General features: G+C 37.9%; 1 long non-coding RNA gene across 2 annotated transcripts in view; it reads left to right on the forward strand.

The window, feature by feature from the left end:
• The window catches only part of LOC120493479 (uncharacterized), a 135,418-nt gene extending 116,095 nt beyond the window's left edge, over positions 1-19,323 (forward strand). For both annotated transcript variants that reach the window (XR_016169621.1, XR_016169622.1), the window contains 2 exons: positions 1,187-1,269; positions 18,660-19,323. This is a non-coding gene — a long non-coding RNA (uncharacterized LOC120493479). The remainder of the gene's footprint in view (positions 1-1,186; positions 1,270-18,659) is intronic.
• The last annotated feature ends 3,934 nt before the right edge of the window (positions 19,324-23,257 follow it).

Below are 23,257 nucleotides of genomic sequence, written 5' to 3' on the forward strand. Positions count from 1 at the left end.
TTGTTTTTTAAATGAGCGATTGTTTCGCTAGATAAGACCCTTATTCATCGTCTGGAATCGTTCAAAGCCCTTTCAACAGTTTGCACTGAAACTGTCTTTTGGACCTTGAACCGTTTGGTCCCCATTGAAGTCCATTATATGGAGAAAATCCTGGAATGTTTTCATCAAAAACCTTCATTTCTTTTCAACTGAAGAAAAAATTACATGGACATCTAGGATGACATGGGGGCGAATAAATTATCAACAAAAGTTTTTTTTTTTTTTTTTTTTTTTTTAAAGTGAACTACTCCTTTAATAGATTATACAATTTTATACAAAAAAGAGCTTTTCATTCATTCATCTGTTCATTTGCTTGGTATAATTACCAAGAGAGTCAACTTTGAAGCACATTTTACTTTATACATCTGGCAGACACTTTTATTCAAAGCATCTTTTTTTGTTGGCTTTATCACAAGACAAAATAAGAAATTTGTTAGAAAAAAAACAACAAAACTATTCAAGACATTTTCTCTGAAAATAAATCTTATTTTCTTCCGTTATCCATATTATAATGGCCTTAAAATCCACTGAGATGATGTAGGTAAGCTTTAAAATGTGGAGGCGTGCTGTTGTTTATCTAAAAGTGCTATTTCTATCTTTCAAAGCAGTTCGTTTAGATGTCACCATTGGAGTTTTACTTAAAGAACTAAAAGAATTATAAAAACATTCATGACTTTAAAGCAAGACACATAACTGGAGGGGAAAAAAACAATGTAACATTATTTTTTTCTCAGTAAATTGTTTCTCCTTTCGTCTTGTTTTATACAGTAATCTCACTAAATTGGTCTAATTAGCCTTAAAACACAATCAAGAAAACTGAATTAAAAATATTTTGTGAAGATTAAAGAATATTTTATTGTTAAAAAACATTAGTAATTCTGTTTCAGGGTCCAAGCCTCCACTCGTTTCACCTGAGATTCAGAATATAAAGTCATTTATGAGCATTGCTTATTCATATTACACATTTAAACTCAGTGTACAATGCAGTCTCCAGGCTCACGGCGTCCTGCACACCAATATTTTAATGATTTATAAAAGATGAATCACTAATGAATGAAGGTTAGGATGATGTTTCGGTAGCATCATCACATTATCATTGTTATTTATTTACATCACACTTATTATTTGATCCGTATTATTCATACAGATGTGGACGCATACTGCTGGTTTCCGCACGTAAGGAACGCATGACAGTCCACCTGAACGGGACGAGGACTTGCTCTGACAGCGGTGAGTTAAAGACACACACTCGATCTGGCACAGATCAGGATCCTTCTTCTGAGAGGGAATGTCATGGCTCAAAGCAATAACAGCACAATCACTTTACAATATCTGCTCCATCGCAGACTTTTGTTTTGCTGTATTGTTTGGATACAGGGCTATACTCTGTATTGTGTCTGAACGATGCACAGGGCTTGACATGTTTTTTGTCCTCTTTTGCTGCAAACGGTGCAGATGTTCTGCAAACATGTTGCATATTTACTACTAAACTGGACATTTCAGCCCAAATTAATTTTCTTATGTTATTCCAGAATGTCTGATATCCAAGGCTGATTATTATTATTACTATTTAGGTTATTATAGTTAACTAAAACTAAAACCAAAACCATAAACGTGAAAAAATAAATCCTTTTTTTTTTTTTTTTTAGTTTCATTTAGCTTAACTTGATGATAAAAAATAAATTGAAAAAATCATGGGTTTGGAGTGACATTGTGAGTAAATTAGGCCTATATCGTTTTCATTTTTAGGAATATGTATTTCTTTTAAAGGGGTGGTTGATTATGGTTTCACTTTTCTAACTTTAGTTAGTGTGTAATGTTGCTGCTTGAGCATAAACAACATCTGCAAACTTACGATGCTCAAAGGACTACAACAAACGGCTGATTGGACTACATGTCATTCCTCCCGGATTAGTGACATCATGAACACTAAAATTTCTAAAAATTTACATAAACTCCGCCCCTGGAACACGATTTACAGATTATCAAGACAGAATAGAAGATAACTACAGATAAGCAACATAAATTAATCAAGTAATCATTCAGAAATGTTGTCTACTGTACATGTTGTCACGTCTCTCCATCATTGTCTGACTCGCCTTTGAACATAAAAGGTTTTTTTTTATTATTATTATTATTAGAATGCAGATTACAAACATACAATCATCACAGTTCGTAAACAGAAATTATACAGCAAAAAAAAGTAAAAAAAAAGTACACATCAGAATAAAATTAATTGAAGAAAAAATTAGATAAAAAAATAAAAAATAAATAAATAAAAATACATAGCTTAAATAGACAGACTTACAAACTAACTATAACAAGAGAAATATATTCCTAGATTTTCACTTAAATATTTTAGAGTATAATTCAGTTGCTGATATCGCTTTCTTATTTTTAACCCTTATCAGAGACTCAAAATTGAACATAAAAGGGTAAACGTTCAGTGCATGGTGAGGTAGTTGCTGTAGCTCCGCCCCCTGTGCCGGGAGCAGCAGCTCATTTGCATTTAAAGGGACTGACAAAAAAAAAATACGTTGTTTTTGACAACTTTAACATGCTATATAAAAATATCATGTATTTTGAGCTAAAATTTCACATACACTCTGAGGAAATCAGAGATTTATTTTACATCTTATGAAAAGGGCATTATACCACCCCTTTAATGAATGTTTTAAGAGAAATAGCTCAGACAAACACTCCTGAGAACTGCATTATTTCTCCAGAGCAACAACCGAGCAATAGCTATTAATGTAAGTAAATGTAGATGAAGGTTTTAGAATCGTCTCGCTTCATTCATCACGTTTAGCTGTCCTGAAAAATATTCTCCATTTGCCTGAAAATAGCTGGTCTTATAGGAGCAGAAGCGTTTGTGTTCTCTGAGGTTTGCACATCATCTGAGATATCGATTCAGCTGTGTGAAATCCAAACATTCGCTCCACTACTGAAGATAATCCGTTTGGTCTTGCTTTGTAGCCTATGAAATACCATGTTCTGAAAACTTCAGGTAGTTTCTCCGAAAGGGTATTTGGATACTTCTTAAATGTGTGAATGTGATTGATTAGATCAAGTGTCTCGTTAACTATGGACATGATCTACTTGTGATTCACAGACATTAAAGTCACACAAAACTGTCTTAGAGATCTAATATTTTAGAATTGCAAACCATTCTTCTTTTTGTGAATTTCACTTTGCATGTATTTTTAAGAGTGAACTACATGCAAGTCTGGGTCACATATAGTCAGTGCTGGGTTATTTACAATGTGTCTCAAAATTGCATGAAAAAAAAGTATTAACATCACACATTGACTACTTTTTTGATTACTTTAAGATTACTTTTGATCTCGTTTATCAAACTATAATACACACATTTGTGCCAAAATATCCGTTTTGTATGGTATCCTCACAAGAACAGTCTTAAATGAGTTAAATAAAATAAAAAAGAGAGAATGAGACGCGTGAGATCTTGTCAGATCTTAAAGAGCCACTAATTCTCTGTCAGTAAAGTTAATCAAAGAACAGAGGGAACAGAGAAAATTATGCACTGCTCTTGACTAAAGAACTTTTGTTGCTTTAATGAGGATTAATCTATATTTAATTTATAGTTTTTGCAGCGCGGACCGTTTGATAACCTTATTCAGTTTCTGTTCATATCTGTTAGACAGGAAGAGCATGACATTTATTATGGGTTTATGTGAAGATAGTTCACTTAAATTAAACGTTGTTATATTTTTTTGATGCCTAATAAATGTTTAAAATTTGGGGAAAAAAATAATTTTCATTGAGACATCAGTAGTAATATCAGTGATACTGGCCCTCATTCATAAAACGATGCCATTAAACAATTATTTAAAATATACTGTCTTTATGTTGTTTCTACATTAATTTTTTTCTACATTATAAAATTATTACCCCACGATGGTATACCCCTAACCCCGCCCCTAAACCTACCTGTCACTGGGGTTAAGACCAATCAGGGACGATGGACTACCACTAACCCCGCCCCTAAATCTACAGTACCCGTCACTGGGGTTAAGATCAATCAGGGATGACTGTAGTTCCTAAATGGTATATGGTGGGGTCCGGATAACAGGAAAGTACCAAAATATATTTAAAACTTAAGTGTTTCAATTGCAATTAATGACAGACAAAAATAAATAACACAAAAATAACGATGAACATTTTTGATTTTATAAAATTATTCTCTCAAGTCTTGGCGATCGGCCCCTATTAACAATAAAGTAGGCCTAAGAAAGACATATTTTTCGTATACATAGTTTAGTAGTCTACTATTCTTTTTGGCAGAATATCATTATAATCAACTTAATTGTGTCACCACAGTCCCATTCAAATCAAAAACATTTTCCTCCATTTTGGAATCTGATTAAGTGACCAGTCCTTGATTCTGATTGGTCAATAGCAGAGTTTTATTCACGGGCTATGACCAACTCGTATCACTGCCTAGCAACCACTCTTAGCAACTTAAACACATTCTGTTGATATTGTTCACTGATTAGCCTACCTTTATTTACAGAGGATATAGCATTTTCCTTCAGGTGACAAGTCAGTCCAAATATTTTTACTACAAAATCTATTTAAATGTCTGCAGCTTGTGGGTTTTGTAAGTTGCGTCTTGCTTAAGTTCTCGGACTCTTGTGTGCTGTCGGCGATATTTTTTTTCCCAGGGTGGTAGGGGAAGACTCATCAATATTCATTAGGGAACTCATCCCTGACTGGTCTGATGACCTACCTCTAACCCCGCCCCTAAACCTAACCGTCACTGAGGACTGACGACCTACCCCTAACCCCGCCCCTAAACCTACCCGTCACTGGGGTTAAGACCAATCAGGGATGAGTTTCCTAATGAATATTGATGAGTCCTGTCGTGTTCACAAGTTTCAATATAAAAGTCTTCTCTACTGACAGACTCACTAATAAAGACAGTCTTTGTCGCCATCTAACGGCAAAATAATCGAACTTCTGTTGCTGTTCACGTTAGGGTGGGACTATTTTTTCCAGCGGAAGGAAGTCTTTTATTGATTTTACGTCATGAAAGTTGCTTTGATACATATTTTTGCTTTAATATTTGTATTGTTTAGTCACCTACTCGAGGCAATAGTGCTGTATCGTGAATCAGTCACTGCTGAAGGGCGTTGTTAGGCACGACACGAAGAGTAGGCTTTACTTTACTCGTGTAATCCACCCCGCACTCTATCGGGTCTCTCTGAATGTTTGACTTCTCACAATAGCCTCTCAGATAATTATAACTTTTCCATTTCTCCAATTATCTGTTCATTTTGAACAAAAACAATGCAACTTCCACCGAAGTGCAGTGGGTTTCTGAAAACAGAGTGCATTTGTGCCTTTCAAGCCAATTATGGGTTCTAACCTGTATTACTAAAAGCCTTATTACAGTAATGATCCTTTCTGATCCAAAGTACAACCACTGCAATGACCACGCGGACAGACAAAGCCATGCAGAGACAGGAGGAAAAATCGCAAATCAGATCTCACTTCTGTCTCCAGAGGCTTCCTTACGGTGGCCCAGTAGTGCACAACACAACGAAATACTTTATAAAAGGATGTCTCAAATGCATCTCAGTATCAACTCAAACATTTCTCAAACGACATGTTATTCTGTGCTGTTGTGTTTTATTTCTTTAGCAGAACATCTGAAGAGGAATTGATACTATATCATAGCTATAGAAGATCGCTACATTTCCTTTATTATTTCCTTTACAGAAATTACATAGCATTTCTGCAAAAATATAATAGATGCTACACTTACAAGTAGGCCTGCAGTTTATCAAAATAATGAATGGACGAAATACGGTATTTTCTTTTTGTAGCCTATATATGTAAATTATAAGGGTTGTGCTGAGGATGCATGCAGGGTATATTCATTTCAGTGTTTCTTTTCTTTTATGCTTTAATATGCAAACATATTACAGAGATATCTGAAGCTAGACTCAACAAATCTCCACGTTCGACAGTTATGCCATCTGTGGTGCATGTCGGCTAATGTCTGATATTCATCACACATTTCAAGACAAAAATGTGATGCATTGAAGCTTTTCAGAAGAGCAACATGTAATTGCCAATACGATGTCATAGTTTGTGTGTGTGTGACACTGACAGGCACACTGATCTGAGCATTATTGTTCGTTACATTAATTAGCTTGATGGACAGTGTGATCTCAGACATCCAAGCAAGAATATCTTTCATCTGTGGTGAGTGTGTGTAAAGAGAGTGCATCACTGCAGATCTCTATGGACACAATGCTTTATAATGCTGCTGCTGTATAAAGTGCACTTTGAGATGCGACTTGATTTTCTACATTTTATAGGACGCTGCTGCCACCAAGTGGCCAAACTGTGTATGTGGATCAGAATCTGATGGATGGACCATAAAGTACTATGATAGTGATGGAATAGGATATTTTGCCATGGTACTTTGATATAGTCGAAAGATAGATCTGAACAAAATGGTGAATTATGTTCTCAGGATGGGTTTTGTTCATAACAGCCAGGGTGGGGCAAAGTAATTTATTTTACAACGTTATTAAAAATATTTATCTTGTTACAAGCACTGACCACTAGATGGAGCCCAAGTTAAACATTTGAAATCCAGACTTAATGCAGAAGCTTAACTTGACAACCTGCAATCAAGTGAAACTGTTATCAAAAATATATAGGCCTAAAAAATATTACTTTCACAGTTTAAAATTACATCTGCTTCAGGCTAATGAACAAAGGACACAGAAGCCCTATAGGCTGTATAGCTAAAATGTGTGCAGACAGTGTTATTTATCAGATGTCACTGAACTTTTACACCATAATACAGCCAGTTAACCCTCTATGGTGTATTATCATTACTAAATGACACAGAAAATCCCATTTAAAATACAATAAAAAAAATTGTATTACCATATGACCTCCCCTTTAGCCAATAAAATGTGAATATATGTGCCACGTGCTTGACATTTTATGGCAACAAGGAAGTAAATTAGCATGTTAGGTCACATTCTGTCAAACCTCCATTGTGAACATTTTTAGACTAGGAAATATACATTTAACTAAAAATATGTATATCAGTGTACATCCAAATGTGTTTTCGGTCACTAAAAATGAATTCTTTGTGTTATGCATAAATGAAAAAGTCATTTATTAGGCATAGATATTTTCTGTTACCAAACTGCTCATAACTGGCAGGCATAACTTCGCCTTTTGCCTCCTGTGTTTAAGGCTAGTTTAGAAGACAGAGAGGAAAAGCTGTTCCTTTTACAGAAAGTAGTGATGATAGTGACGGCAGTGCGTCAGAAAGTAGATGCAGTGAGGCTGATGGCGGTGGTGAAGAATATAAGTCATATACAGGACTAAACAGGTCAGAATCCAGTGTGAAAGTGTGTGCTACACTGAAGAAGAAGAGTCGTGTTGATTTTCACTTGCGCTGCAATCATCGATTTTTGAATATTTTTTGAAACACTAAGATATGGTTTCATTTTCACATGTGATTTTAAAATTAAGTATGTTTTTATCAAGGAGTTTTATGGGGGTTTTTTTTGAAACACTAAGACATTTTCATTACTTTTCAGATAGTCTGTGAAGTTTCAGAAAATGTTGCCACAAAATTATTTACACTAATAGGACAAAGTCAAAGTTATAAATGATGGCACCCTGGAAAAGGGTCAAATGTCAGATGTAGAAAATGATTTTTAGCCTTAAAGGGATACTCCACCGTTTTGTTTTTTTGTTTTTGTTTTTGTTTTTTTCATATTAAACTATGTTATTCCCTTAACTAAGAGTTGATGCATACCTCTGTCGTCTCAGTGCGTGCACTCTTAGCTTAGCCCAGTTCCTTGATGATATTACTGCGCCGAGTCCATAGATATACATGTGCCGAGTCGAAGTGCTAAATACACTCGACAGAATAAAACCATTTCAAATGTTCACATTTCTTTTATTTGTGTTATAACTCATTCCCAGGTGATGTTTGCCTGATGTTTGCTTATTAGGCGGAACCACGTGTTTCATAATAATATGTTTGTTCATCTTTATGATAAACAGGCTAGAGTCACATGATCTGTCCTTTTGTAAATTAGCACACTTGAAATAGACTGGCCTGCAGAGACTCGGTATCACGACTGATCCTGTATCTGTGATCAGAGGAAAGCGCCTGAGGATCTCCAACAAGAGCTGCTCACTATCTGATCTGTTCCAACTTGTGATTTCTGAACAGACTCAGGAAACTATTAGTCGATTTGACATTTTGACAGGTTTTAATACTTTTTTTTAATCAGTTAATGAGGGGCTTTGTACTCCGAAAGCTTTAAAGACTTAAACTGTGAATGTAAACTTTTCTCGCATGCAAGAACAAATAATGTTTTTAACGTTTATTTAATTAAACGATTAATTTATAAAATGCACAGCTTTACGCATCCCAGCTAACGAAAATATGGAACGTTTTGCTAACGTTCGAAGTTATGAAAATTGAATGTCATTTTATTAATAATTGTATTAATTTGCAAACATTATAGGAATGTTACTTTTTACAATGTTCTCTGAACGTCCGACTAAAACATTGCAGAAAAACAGTTCTCCATAACATCTTTTTGAAAACATTTTTAAAGACTAAATAACTTTCTAGCAAAGGGATAGTTCACCCCAAAATGAAAATTATCCCATAATTTACTCACCTCAAGCCATCCTAGGCGTATATAACTTTCTTCTTTTAGCCAAACACAATCATCCCACTAAGCAAAATGTTGTCCAAAAGACGTCTTTTCAACGTATTTGTCACAATAGTCGGACCTTAAAAAAACGTCCGCTGAGGAGCCAGAATAAACGTTTTTATGACGTCTTTTTTAATGGTTTTTGCACGTCTGCTATAAATGTTCATCGAACCTTTGTACAAATGTGGCCAGTGTGGACATATCATTTATGGTCTCATTTAGACAATTTCTACTGTTTCTGGACCAAATAAACACTCTCAGGATGAATTTAATTAAAACTCATGTTTATTTTTAATGTAATTTCCTTAGATGAGGTTTAGATGTTGATATTTGTTTAATTTTAAGTCACCGTGATGGTGATCAGTGTTTGCTTTATTTGGGCTCTTGGTCCCAGTTTTTCTTATTTTAGCTTTGTTTTGACCGTCATAACTGTGTTTTTGTAAAATATAATGGTTATGTCAGAGAAAGCCAAGAAAAAGAATGATCAGCTGTCATCAGCTTCTTTTTGATGATGACAAAATCAAAGCAAGCATTTAATGTTGTGTTTAGGCTTTTGTTTTCATTCCTGGCATTTGTAACCATCAATCTTGCATTATTTGGGCTAGTGGCATTAAAATTTTCGCTTATTTGAAGGTGAATAAAAGCATTGTTACACAATGTTTTGAGAAAATGTACAGAGACATAAACATTTTGCATATGACTCACAACAATGGTGACAATAAAAAAGCTTCATGCTGCAATGCATGATGTGTAGCTTTCATAGCACAAAACATCCTTGATTCCCAAGCTTTTTAATTTTAGTTGTCACCATTGTTGAGACTCATATCCAAAATCTTTATGTCTGTGTGTGACTATGTGATATATTTTTTTTCGAAATATTGTGTACACATGCTTTTTAATGAGACACCGTCAATTAAGTGATCATTTTGATGCTAAAATGGCCCAAACAATGCAGTTCCACAATATTGATGGTTATAAATGGCAGACATAAAGACAAAAGTCTATACACAACATTGAATGCTCAATTTGTGTTGATTATGTCATCTTTAATAAGGAGCCTGATAACAGCCGATTTCACTTTTTCTTAGCTTACTCTGCCACAAAATTGGTGTTACACAAACACACAGTTACAACAGCCAAAGAAAAGCTAAAGTGACCAGAACTGGGACCAAGAGCCCAACTAAAGCAAACACTGATCACCACAATGGTGACTCAAAATGAAACAAATAACTAAACAGTGCAGGGAAATTGCATTGAAATAAACATGAGTTATATTAATGCATCCTGAGAGTGTTTATTTGGTCTAGAAACACTAGAAATTGTCATTTTTCGTACTTATTGCAGAGGAAAATGAATGTTGTTTGCGAATCATTTAATCCACTGTTGACCTTTTGTGACAACATGCCTTATTAAAAGTAATTGCACAAAAAAGAATCATGACTTGATGACAAGAAACAACTATATGAATCAGCCAATCAAAAGCAAAACCGGGAATCCTGTAACTTAATCTGTGCACGGAAGTCAAAGTGAAATCGTGTTATTTCATTTCCTGCAGGAATTCCTCATGTTGAATGGATGCATGCGGGACTAGGTGCTCTGAGAATGATGGACAGGTGTAATCAGATACAGACACTGGGAGGAGGAACAAACCCACGAGGAGGTTTAATGTTGTGCTTTGCTTTTCGACCAAACAATTGTGCAGGCCAGTTTTGGGAACAATGTGTTGTAATAAAACAAAATGCATCATAAATGGTCTCTTTGTGGATGTTTAACAAGCCATCCTCTTCTGTCTGTTCTGTTCACGTTCTCCGTGCGTTAGGCCCAGGGCAACTGAGAACGTGGCTCTGGTTTCTGCTCTCCGTTTCTGCCCTTTAGAAAAGGGTCTGTGTACATTTTGCACGCTTTGGGATTTGAGATGAAAAACACATTGAGTGTGTGTGTGTGTGTTTGAGTGCGAGTTGCATCATGGAAAACTGGATTTAGACTAGAGGAGAATGCTGGAATACAAGAGTCTTTGTTTTTTTCATAAACGTGCTTTCAATGTTATTGTGCATAAAGTTGATGGTACGATGCATGCACATGTCAGAATCTCAGATCATTCAAGCTATTTCGTGTTCAGTTTGAACCTTTAGCACTGAGTATTAAAGCTGCAGTCCGGCGTTTTTTCTCTTTGTCGCCATCTCTGTTTGAAATCTGCAATTGCAGTCATTATCAACTTTACGTGAGTTGTGCCCCGGCATGGCACAGCGCGGATGAATCCAATGTTTGAGGAGAGTGTGTGTGTGTGTGTCAGTCACGCGCCAGTGTCGATACTGGCATTCAGAATCTAAGATTATTCTTTTTGGAAGTATGACCAATATAATAATTTAAAATGTCATCTGAACAAGTAACATCCACTTTTGTTCTGGTTCTGACATTGCAGTAAATCGCGCTGATTAAATCTAACAATCGCTTATCATATCACGCAAAACCATGCAAATACTTTGTTCTGAAATTGTTGATGTTAACATCAGCATTGCGTGTGTGTACAGACGTGACATAATGATACAAACACATGCTCAAATTTCCCACGGAAATCCACCAGAACCACGGGATTTAAAAACATTATTACAAGCTTACCGCTTTCAACCGAACAGAGAGTTTTGAACACTGGCTGGTTGTGTATTTTCTCAAATCTCAAATGTATTTTGGATCCTTTTTAACCTATACAAAAAAAAACTCCACGGACTGCAGCTTTAAACTTCAGAGTGTATTAAACTTCAGTTTGATAAAGGAACGGAGCAGTTGTGTTGTGGGTAGCAAACAGGGTCAGATGGTGTGCAGCGCTGAACAAAAGATGGTCAGACATCGGTGAAAGAGATCCAGGCAGGGTTGACCCCATCCACATCCAGACTGACCCCCGGGCTCCGGTTCCAACACCCTCTCCATGTCCATTGGGTCTTAGCTGGCGTCTCAGATTGCATCGATGCTCTTCAGAATAACAGTCAGCGTTTGCATGAATTGCAGTCGGTCTTCTTTTAATGGTTGCTAAAGGTCTTTATTGCTGAAAGTGTATATGTGTATAAGTGTGACCTGAAGTTTTAGGACACTATTGGGTCTCTTGATGGAGTTTTAGGACACCATTGGGTCTGGGGTCACCTGAAGGAGTTTTAGGACACCATTGGGTCTCCTGAAGGAGTTTTAGGACACCATTGGGTCACCTGAAGGAGTTTTAGGACACCATTGGGTCACCTGAAGGAGTTTTAGGACACCATTGGGTCTCATGAAGGAGTTTTAGGACACCATTGGGTCACCTGAAGGAGTTTTAGGACACCATTGGGTCTCATGAAGGAGTTTTAGGACACCATTGGGTCACCTGAAGGAGTTTTAGGGCACCATTGGGTCTCCTGATGGAGTTTTAGGACACCATTTGGTCTCCTGATGGAGTTTTAGGACACCATTGGGTCTCCTGGTGGAGTTTTAGGACACCATTGGGTCACCTGATCGAGTTTTAGGACACCATTGGGTCACCTGAAGGAGTTTTAGGACACCATTGGGTCTCCTGATGGAGTTTTAGGGACACCATTGGGTCACCTGAAGGAGTTTTAGGACACTATTGGGTCTCCTGAAGGAGTTTTAGGACACCATTGGGTCTGGGGTCTCATGAAGGAGTTTTAGGACACCATTGGGTCTCCTGGTGGAGTTTTAGGACACCATTGGGTCTCCTGGTGGAGTTTTAGGACACCATTGGGTCTCCTGATGAAGTTTTAGGACACCATTGGGTCTCCTGATGGAGTTTTAGGACACCATTGGGTCTCCTGATGGAGTTTTAGGACACCATTGGGTCTCATGATGGAGTTTTAGGACACCATTGGGTCTCATGAAGGAGTTTTAGAACACCATTGGGTCTCCTGATGGAGTTTTAGGACACCATTGTGTCACCTGAAGGAGTTTTAGGACACCATTGGATCTCCTGATGGAGTTTTAGGACACCATTGGGTCACCTGAAGGAGTTTTAGGACACCATTGGGTCACCTGAAGGAGTTTTAGGACACCATTGGGTCACCTGAAGGAGTTTTAGGACACCATTGGGTCTGGGGTCTCATGAAGGAGTTTTAGGGCACCATTGGGTCTCCTGGTGGAGTTTTAGGACACCATTGGGTCTCCTGATGAAGTTTTAGGACACCATTGGGTCTCCTGATGGAGTTGTAGGACACCATTGGGTCTCCTGATGGAGTTTTAGGACACCATTGGGTCTCATGATGGAGTTTTAGGACACCATTGGGTCTCATGAAGGAGTTTTAGAACACCATTGGGTCTCCTGATGGAGTTTTAGGACACCATTGTGTCACCTGAAGGAGTTTTAGGACACCATTGGATCTCCTGATGGAGTTTTAGGACACCATTGGGTCACCTGAAGGAGTTTTAGGACACCATTGGGTCTCATGAAGGAGTTTTAGGACACCATTGGGTCTCATGAAGGAGTTTTAGGACACCATTGGATCTCCTGATGGAGTTTTAGGACACCATTGGGTCTCATGAAGGAGTTTTAGGACACCATTGGGTCTCCTGATGGAGTTTTAGGACACCATTGGGTCTCCTGAAGGAGTTTTAGGACACCATTGGGTCTCCTGATGAAGTTATAGGACACCATTGGGTCTCCTGATGGAGTTTTAGGGACACCATTGGGTCTCATGATGGAGTTTTAGGACACCATTGGGTCTCATGAAGGAGTTTTAGAACACCATTGGGTCTCCTGATGGAGTTTTAGGACACCATTGTGTCACCTGAAGGAGTTTTAGGACACCATTGGATCTCCTGATGGAGTTTTAGGACACCATTGGGTCACCTGAAGGAGTTTTAGGACACCATTGGGTCTCATGAAGGAGTTTTAGGACACCATTGGGTCTCATGAAGGAGTTTTAGGACACCATTGGATCTCCTGATGGAGTTTTAGGACACCATTGGGTCTCATGAAGGAGTTTTAGGACACCATTGGGTCTCCTGATGGAGTTTTAGGACACCATTGGGTCTCCTGAAGGAGTTTTAGGACACCATTGGGTCTCCTGATGGAGTTTTAGGACACCATTGGGTCTCCTGAAGGAGTTTTAGGACACCATTGGGTCTCCTGATGGAGTTTTAGGACACCATTGGGTCTCCTGAAGGAGTTTTAGGGACACCATTGGGTCTCCTGATGAAGTTATAGGACACCATTGGGTCTCCTGATGGAGTTTTAGGGACACCATTGGGTCTCCTGATGAAGTTATAGGACACCATTGGGTCTCCTGAAGGAGTTTTAGGACACCATTGGGTCTCATGAAGGAGTTTTAGAACACCATTGGGTCTCCTGAATGAGTTTTAGGACACCATTGGGTCTCATGAAGGAGTTTTAGGACACCATTGAGTCTCCTGATGGAGTTTTAGGACACCATTGGGTCTCCTGATGGAGTTTTAGGACACCATTGGATCTCCTGATGGAGTTTTAGGACACCATTGGATCTCCTGATGGAGTTTTAGGACACCATTGGGTCTCATGAAGGAGTTTTAGGACACCATGGGGGTCACCTGAAGGAGTTTTAGGACACCATTGGGTCACCTGATGGAGTTTTGTTTTTTCGTTTAAAACTAAAAGAGACTGTTCGGGCCCAGATGATCTCTTATTGAAGATGATTATGAAACAGCCTCAGTGGTATTAATCAAGCTTCAACAAAACAGTGTTGTCTTATCATGTTGTGTTTGTGAGGCGTTCTCTGCTGCTTTTTGCGTGGGATTGTTTGTCGGGAGGTTTGTTTTCTAAGCGAATGCCACAGAGAAATGTGCATATTCTGAATCGCTGAAGGATGTGGGAACAAACACAAGAAGAAAATAAAAGATATTTCCAACTTTGTTGTCATGTCTCAAGCGGTCAGCCTCTCTCTCTCTCTCTTTTTCTCTCTCGGACCGGCACAGTTTTCAGTGTCTCCTCCTGGGAAATGCATGAAAGTCAGACAAAACACACAGCAAACATTAATGTGTTAACGTGTTGAATGAACTCTGCTCTATTGATGACACGTATATATTTAAAAAATCTGATACATTAGTCAATTAAAACAGTATATTAATTATTAATTAATTTAAACAATACCCGTTTAGCATGGTATAATTGCTCATTGCAATAATTTAGCAAAACAAGCTCTATTGCATATTCAATATGAGCTTTATGCAATACAGCATAATTGAGGATTAATCAAGGTAAAACCTTTCTGTTATGCATTTTCTCCGGTTTAAAAAAATATGAAGGGTTCTTATAAATACTTTTTGAAATTTTCTTTTTTAAATGGCATTTTCATTTCTTTTTTAACAGTCAGGGATTCATTTTATACATGCACTTATGATGTTTTTATTAGCTATTTCTTGTACATCTTTTCAACTCTGTGACCAAAATTGAAGTCTAAATACTTTTACTTATCACATTCAATTAACATAATTATTTTTAGAATGACTAATTTATTCATTTGTTGGCCCGTATGTTTTTTGTATGTGTACTTATTTATTTACCATTTTGTTTTCCCTAAGATTCTGAAAGTAATATCACAAAAAGAAATTTACCAAAGAAAGTATGATTTTTATTGTGAATTTCAGTGTATTTATTTTTAATAGGTTAAATTAAATGATATTGAATATGCAAAACCTATTTTACACACAAACACGCACACATGCATTTGACCTTTCAGCTGTGCATGCTGTCTGATATGAAACTGGGCTTTAATTTGCAGTTCATTACGACCATATAAAGTGCATCGTTCTGCTACTTTACACTTGAAAGACGTGGCCTCACACTGTGACTGTAACATGTGAAATTAATTGTAAAAGAAAAGGATGGAAAAACCCTCCCAGTCCTCCCAATCCCAGCCCTGACCGCAGAAACTCTATGAATAAACCGACATTAAAATGACATATTGTTGTCTGGGACGTTTACCCTCAGCGTCACATGACTAAATTAGACAGTTCTGAGCCGTTTGAAGAGCATCCCGCATTGTCGAGCAGTCACTCCGTCTCAGTCCCGATCTCCACGGCTTTCCCGGTTCTCGGGCCCATCCGTGTGCCGCTCGCCGCCCGAGGGACGGCTAGGCCCTGTTATTTGTCAGCTAGACTGTTTCTCTGTGGGAAAACGGACCACAGAAAGCCCAGGAGGCCGGCTGTGTTCTGCCCGTCACGAGCACAAGCCAGCCGAGCTCCAAAGAACATGACTTTAGTGGAAACATGTTTTCTGTATACAACGCTGACATCTTTCAGAGCCGATCGGTAATTGGAAAAACGTGAGATGGAAACGCTAGATGCAACAATGAGGCCGTTTCTTTTACTGTAGCCTCCTCTCAAAATACATTGTTTCCTGCTGCGCTGCTTTTTGTTTTAGGACGCAAAACTAATTTCAGAGCCATCAACACAAATTGCTTGAGATACCACATGCAAGGCCTCTGACAAAATCCCCATTCACTTGAACGAAGACCGCAGAGAGACGATGGGGACTTTTGTGTGATGCATTTGGCATCGATTACCTTTGGTCACACTTTACAAGAAGGTTTCATTTGTTAACATCATGAACAACGATAAACCATACTTCCAGATCAGAAGATTGTCTGGATAAGAAGTTCATCTAGCATCTTTTAATTCTTTTTATAACCGTTTTAATTCTCCTTTTATTTTAATTCCTTTGAATTACCGTATGAAATGCGCTAAATAAATAAACTCGCCTTGCCTATGCTTTTTATTATTCTTAATGTTCATTTTTCTAAAAAGTTGCATTTACACGTTCACTTTTATTCATATAGGGATTCATGCAATAAAGAATAAACAAGAAAATATCAGTAACAATGATGCAAACGTCATCAAATCTCGAAGACAATAGTGTCATTATTCAGTTCGGTAACACGTCTGTTCTCACTATACACTGTAGTTGTTGTTTATTATCATGCATATTGTCTGTTTATTAAAGCACATATTATTTGCATGACCATATTCTACATCTCTTAATCACCCTAAACATAACTATTAATAAACAGTAATTAGGTCATAGTTAGTTAATAGTGAGAATTGAACCCTAATCTAACGGGTGACCTTCAGTACAAATCAAGTTAGTTTTAATATAAAATGAGCAAATGTTAATAAATGCTGTAAATACATTCTTGGCCAATGCGCAATTGAGACCTTGTAAAAACACTTTCACATCAAGGACGATAACTATAACAAAGATAAAGATTTAGTTGATGAATGATAAAAAACACTGACAGCCAATCCGAATCCATCCTGCTTTGAAGAGCTTGAGTATTTAAAGAATTTAACACAAAACTGCAGCTGGCATCCATAATAACAACGCATTCTCATCCTAGGGCGTCATATAGTGACGCTTTTGACATTGCGTCTAAATCCGACGCACATGGCACCCTTTAGCTTCAATACAACACGCTTCGGTTATGGGTAGGTTTAGGTCTGGGGTAGGGTTAGGGTTATGCTACGTTCACACCGGACGCAAATCGCGCGTCAAATTCGCGCCTGACCGAGGTCAGCTACTTTGACCTGACCTGGAGGTCAGCTACTTTGATGCTTGACCACTTTTTGTCAATTCGCGTGTCATAAGTGAAACTGACGTGCGTAAAAACAAAAGTTTGAAGCGAAATTTACGCGCGTCAGAATCGAAATCCGTTGGCGGCCATTGTTTTTATGTCGATCGAGCATTCATCGAGAGATCACCGCCCTGTATTTACTCTGGAGAGCAGAACAGTGGCGTGGGGATCATCGTCGCCGTATATTTGTGTCCTCCGGACCCTTCGGAAGGCAAACCGTTTGGCTAGTTTCACCATTTGCTCGCTCCAGGAGCTGCGCTGGATGACGGCCGCTGTCAGCGGTACTTCCGCCTGTCACGCGGCCAGTTTGATGACCTGTTGTCCCGCATCGGAGCGAGGATCACCCTCGCCCTCATCCACCTAATCTGTCATTTATTTTTGTTTTGATGATAAATAGAGCCAGCTTCCAAAAGTTATTAACTTGTCCTGTGATTTTTTTTTTCAGACACAAACTTATGCACATATGTTGATTGTCTTTACATTATAATACTATTTCATATAATCTAGATATGAAATAAATAACATTCAATATAAAATGAACATGTCTCGTATATATAAATAATGGTTTAAGTGATAAAATATTTGCTTTGTTGTGCATAATCCCACCATGCATTTAGTCATATTACAAAATAATTTATTAAAGCATCCAGACACTTCACCACGTGAGCAAGCAGCTTAGGCTCCTGATTGGTTAACGCGGCGCGAATTCACGCCAAAGTTCAGATTTTTCAACTCGGGCGGCAGACGTGAATTCGCGTCAAACGCGTGAATGCACAAATGGCATTAACTAATCATTCGCGCGTAACGCGCCAGCCGCTCAATTCGCGCCATTCGCGCAAACGAGGCGTATTCGTGTCTTCCTCGCCGCGCTCCACGCCTCATTCGCGCCGCAGGAATTTTTTACGCGCGCAATGCGTCTTGCATTGACTTAACATTGAAATCATTCGTGCCTGGCGTGCTATTCGCTTCCGGTGTGAACGTACCATCAGACCACTAGGTGGCTCCTTCTGGCCTATATATATCTGCATCTCTTGTTGACGCTAAAGGGTGCCATGTGCGTCGGATGTAGACGCAATGCCAAAAGCATCACCTAGGCTATATGACGAGTCTGCTAATTTAGTTATCGTTATCATTCTTGGTGTGAACGGGCCTTTACCCAGTTTCATATCAGCTGACATATCAACTTCGTCTCCGCTATTTTTCTCCTCTTCTGGAGGTCCAACTGGGATCTTTTCCTCTCCATGTAATCACACTGCGTCTTGGTTGAGATATAACAGATCTCACGGGTGTTTTTCCTCTCCAACAGGTTTGGCCGACCAGGCTTAAGGTACTCTGGAAACATTGAGCCTCGCAGACCTACATCGGCGACCGCAAGTGCTCATTTTTCACCAAACTATGTTAACGTTGATTTATACACCCTGGGATAATTGAAAGCTCGAGTCAGCAAGGTCTCGTGAGGTTATAAAGCCGCTCCATCATCAGCGTCCCTCTAATGGCTTTCAAATGTACCGGCTGCTCCAACGCCAATTTTCACATCAATTTATTGCACGTAAACAAGCTGTCGAGTCAATGAACTGTGAAACTCTAGCGTATAGAGCGGCTTTTCCATCAGAGCGGGGTGGAAATAGAAAGCGGTGTGTGTAAATGGAGACGCGGGGAGGGTTAGGGTTAGCCAACTACATGCTAATTTGCTTGAGACACATGTGTTACTGTGAATGTGGGACGGGGTGTGAGACCTCAGAGACGTTAACAAGTTAATTTATATGTTCCTGCAGTTTCTGCATGACACGCAGTACGACCGAAGTCTTCACCACATCTGACGGGGTTAAGCGCGGCTAAATATGCTCCTCGAGACCCAAGACGTCTAAATAATAACATGAAACGACATTTACACAATATTATTTGGGGACTCCAGTCAGCGAAAGGTGGATTTGAATTTAGGTGTAAAACCTTGTATTGTTATATATATTATCAACAAGCAATATTCTGCATTATTGGTTGTTTTTTAATAAACGCTGACCAAAAACTATAAAGTTTTATGGCTGGACGATATGATAGGCTATATAACACTGATAAAAGTGATCACCCAGATTTAGACCTACCTATATTGTATTTATATAAAGCGTTCACAGGCAAATTTGCTTTATGTTTCGGTCTATATTGTTTTTATTTCCCCAGTGTCGAAATCAGGCAAACATAAATGTCAGGCAACACGATTCCTGGCTGTATGTCAGTATTCATGGATCACTGGATCTTTAGTAAATTGTAAGGAACACTATATTGAGTCAAACATTTAGTTTAAATTGATCAAATTGTTTGTTTTAGTCACATTTTCGCATCTATCTATCCATCCATCCATCCATCCATCCATCCATCTATATGAATTCATTCATCACTCTGGAAATGGAAGGCCAAATCGAATACATTGCATACAGTGTTGTTCTTGTTTTAATACAATCTATGCTACATTTAAAAAGTATAAATTGTGCACACTGGAAATAGTACTTATACGAGCATATCCATTGCAAAAGCATTTTGAGATGACATCCAAATGTGAAGCAGTAAATCGTTTTATTACATTTTAAAGGATATTTGGTTACTGTTGCCACTTGATATCTGTGTTCTAAATCAAAACCAGTCAAGACCCGCCGGTCTAGCGGATCAATGAGCGTAAAGCAACACACATGGACTACAAGCCACAAAACTCCTTTTTCTGATTTCATGGGGTCTTCTGGACTTTTTTGCATTTACAGATATTTGTGATTATTCAGTCCATGTTGCTTCAGTCTGTTTCAGAGGTGCCTTTCAGTATGATAAAAATGATTTTGTGGGAAAAAAAACAATGTAATTTACATGATAAACGTTAGTTCAGGCAAGAATTAAAAAAAATTAAATTCTATAGTAGCACTCAATTTAATCATGTTGAAATGAAAGCGTAAATATCAACATTATAAAAATTAAGTAGAATTACTCTACTTTTCTGATACTGGTGTTCCCATCATGCACTGGGCCTTGAATAATTAATGAGGTTCATTTTCCACTGTTTTCCGTATGTATTTACACTATTTTATCCTTTCTTTTGTTGTTAGGATTAGTAACTTGCCATTTTGTGACATACGGAGTTCATTTTCTTCTTAAAATGACACATTCAAACACAAAAACGATCAAACGTTATTGTGTATTGTCTACCAATTATAGGTCTGCATTCACACATATAACTTCAGAAATCGAGTATTAATCACTTAAACATTTCTGAGTAAATCATATACTTAAAAAGTGTAGTGTAATTCAATGTTATATTATTTGAGTGAAATGTAATACAAAAGAAAAATTCAATTAAATAGATATTGTATAACCTTTAATTAGCTATATAAAAATTACTTAATTTCTTATGTTACTTTCGCTTAACTTAGTTAAGTATACACGCTAAACAATGCTGGGTTGTTTTAACCCAAATTTGAGTAAAATATAGACAAACCCAAATGTTGGGTTAAAAAACATTTTACCCAACATCAACTTTCACTTTCAACTGCACATTTTTTAATTGGATTTTTAACCCAACATTTGGGTTTGTCCATATTTGACCCAAATTTGGGTTGAAACAACCCAGCATTCTTTTAGTGTTGTTTACTTACAGTAATTCTATGTGTGAAATTTACAAAACTTGCATTAAGTACATTTTACTTGTTGTTTTTTACAGTGTACGGTGCAGTCAATCATCATTTCCATATCAAAAAAGTTCATTGTACGTTTTCTCTCTCATTTTCACACGGAAGAACCTATGAAGTCATAAAGGAAGATTTACACATCAAAGTGTTCAGGAAACATTATCTGGGAAAGGAAGGCTGATCACTGTACATACTTTGAAGCTTAACAGGCAATGCATATATGGGGAGAGAGAAAGAGAGAGAGAGCATTTATTAGACTTCTTCATTTGTTTTTTGCACATGAGAGAAGGCATAAATCAGAAAAGAGAGAAACCCGCAGTGGGTTGCTCCACTCTTCCCACCAGCGCGCTCTCCTCCCCCCGTCCATCGCCTCGGGACCAAACCAGCTCAGTTTCTTCTCATTCCGTGCCAGAGATCCACACCGGCAATTTGACCTGTCAGACAAGTCATGAATCAAAATGGAAAGGCATGATTAGTCAAGTTGATTTATTAGGAACACATAAGGAACATTTTCATACAGACGTGAGGAAGAGGAGAAGAGTTTGAGGGAAGAGTAGTCAGGAGGGTGGGGACGAGTTCCCTAGAAAGGGCTCCAAGCACATTAGCACTACTAAGTGTGTCAAGCAGAGCATTTACACTGCTGTACTCGCGTACGACAAGCGTCTATTACCAAACTCTGCCCTGAAGTTGCATACATTTCTCCAATGCCAGAGGAACAATTATATTGCTCATGCTTTGTTTTCATAACTTTGAGTTTTTAGTTAATGATTCAGTTTAAAGGGATGGTTCACCAAAAAAAGAAAATTCTGTCAGTAATTACTCTCCCAACCCCATCTTCAAAACACAAATTAAGATATTTTTGATGAAATCTGAGAGCTGGATCCTCCATAGGCTTCTGTGTTATTGAAACTGAAAGTTATTAAAGACATTGTTTAAAAAAGTCCAAGTGACTACAGTGGTTAAACCTTAAAGGAGTAGTTTCACTTTAAATAAAAAAAAAATAAAAATAAAAATAAAAAAAAAAACTTTTGCTGATAATTTACTCACCCCCATGTCGTCCAAGATGTCCATGTCATTCTTTCTTCAGTCGAAAAGAAATTAAGGTTTTTGATGAAAACATTCCAGGATTTTCTCCATATAATGGACTTCAATGGGGTCCAAACGGTTCAAGCTCCAAAAGACTGTTTCAGTGCAAATTGCAAACTGTTTGAGGGCTTTAAATGATTCCAGATGATGAATAAAAGTCTTATTAAGCAAAATGATCACTCATTAAAAAAAAAAAAACAAAGTATAAGTTTTATAAGCACAAATGGTCACCATGCTCTGTTCTGTGATGGCCGTTCGTGACTCTCCTGTCTCATCAAAATGAATGAATCTTTTTTCGTGTCATTTTGTTCATTCAACAAACGAAATGAAAGAATTGACTCGGGAAAAGATTCGTTCATTTAAACAGGAGAGTCACAAACGGGCATCACAAAAAAGAGCAAGGCGACCATTTGAGCTTATAAAACTTAAACTTTTTTTTTTTTAAATGAACGATCGTTTCACTTGATAAGACCCTTATTCATCATCTGGAATCGCTTAAAGCCCTTTGAAAGTGTATTTTGGACCTTGAACCGTTTGGACCCCATTGAAGTCCATTATATGGAGAAAAATCCTGGAATGTTTTCATCAAAAACCTTAATTTCTTTTCGACTGAAGAAAGAAAGACATGGATATCTTGGATGACATGGGGGCGAGTAAATCATCAGCAAAAGTTTTTTTTAAAGTGAACGACTCCTTTAATATCTGCTGGTAATGTATTTGTAGCGTCGTCACATGGGATAATAAAAAGCGCTTTGTGGCTTTAGATGAATGTTCACATTGTTTAAAGAGTGAACAGACGTTCATTCAACTATGGAAAACTGGCGGTTTGTTACACAGCATGAAAGGATGGCGTCCGTTTCTACCGCTAATATAATAAGGTGGTACTGTATCTAAAGTTATTGTTTCGTTTTCAAAAGCGTGACAGTTCCTTGTAAACAAAGCCGACCTGTGATTCATTGAGGCCGTGTGCATGCTTCATCGTTGTGTGTTTTCAATGCAGGAGAGTTGCAGAGCTCTTCTGAGAGAGTTTTACTACGATAAGGCCTGGATGTGCTCAAAGAGTGTAATTATAAGTCGGGTCCTGTGGTTCCTCTGGGGGAAAGAGGGCCACACAGAGACTCTGCCATATGCACATGCAGAGCAATTGTGT

The sequence above is a fragment of the Pimephales promelas genome, chromosome 8 (assembly GCF_988280905.1).
Source record: "Pimephales promelas chromosome 8, fPimPro1.hap1.1, whole genome shotgun sequence".
NCBI lineage: Eukaryota > Metazoa > Chordata > Actinopteri > Cypriniformes > Leuciscidae > Pimephales > Pimephales promelas.